Raw genomic sequence first — 1,007 nt, forward strand, 5'->3', positions numbered from 1 at the left:
ATTCATAAAAATATCCAATCTCTTTGATTTTTTAAATATTTTTTGTAGTGAGTCTGTTTTTGTTGCGTGTGGCTGCGCTCGCTCACGCACCAGCTGCGGCGGTCCTGACAGGACACACTGAGGGACTCCAGTGTCTTTGAGGGTCAGGATCATCCCTGCGCACACAAAACACAGAACGAAGCCGTCACACAGTGAGCAGAGCAAACACACGCAGACTCTAATCATGTGAGGTGAGGCGATCTTCCACACAGCCCACGACTGGCACTGCTTCAGATCTCTGAGGAACATGGATTGTGAACGGTTGCAAATCAGAGAAGCTTTCAACTGGCTTCATAAGCAGCCATGAGAGTGGCATTTCTTAAACATAAAGGTAAATATAAAGGCTTCAATTACAACTGAATAAAGTCCCTGTCTGACCTGATAAACCGCCGACCGTCTCCCAGCTCATCCTGGTGAGGAAGATGTTGTCCAAGCGTGCAATTTTTATTCTGGATACAAACAAGACACACAAGAGACAAAACATTTTACAATCTGCAGTAATTAATAAGCACAGTTTACCAAATGTTTGTTTTCCTCTCTGATCCGGGGTGTATTCCAGAAAGCACGGTTAACTTACCGTCAGCTAACCCCAAACCTTGCTTACTCGAGGTATGTGGTTCCAAAAACGTGTTCGGGAGTAAGTTTATTCAACTCAGAGTATGTTCCTGGTTAAGACTCAAGACATTCTCAACAGAGCGACGAATCGACGAGTCGCTATGGAAACGGACGCTAAGAAAAAGTGCGCCATGCTGTTTCTTTCTTGTTCTTTTGTTCAATGGTCGTTTACATGCTTAGTGCATATCGCCACCTAATTGATGGTTGTGCAATCATTTTGATTTTGATTTTTTTCCCTTTTAATATTTAATCCTTGAGAATATGCATTATATTGTTTGTTTAATACTAATTATATATTAAGTCATATCAGATATGTATTTTGATTTAGAATTTAGACATTATAGAAAATGCCG

At 41.0% G+C, this 1,007-nt stretch overlaps 1 pseudogene; it reads right to left on the reverse strand.

Annotated features, from left to right (window-relative positions):
- Window positions 1–1,007, reverse strand: part of LOC107696367 (zinc phosphodiesterase ELAC protein 2-like) — a 19,630-nt pseudogene that overhangs the window by 16,386 nt on the left and 2,237 nt on the right.

This window comes from Sinocyclocheilus anshuiensis, unplaced genomic scaffold (genome assembly GCF_001515605.1).
Source record: "Sinocyclocheilus anshuiensis isolate Anshui unplaced genomic scaffold, SAMN03320099.WGS_v1.1 scaffold62, whole genome shotgun sequence".
Classification (NCBI taxonomy): Eukaryota; Metazoa; Chordata; class Actinopteri; order Cypriniformes; family Cyprinidae; genus Sinocyclocheilus; species Sinocyclocheilus anshuiensis.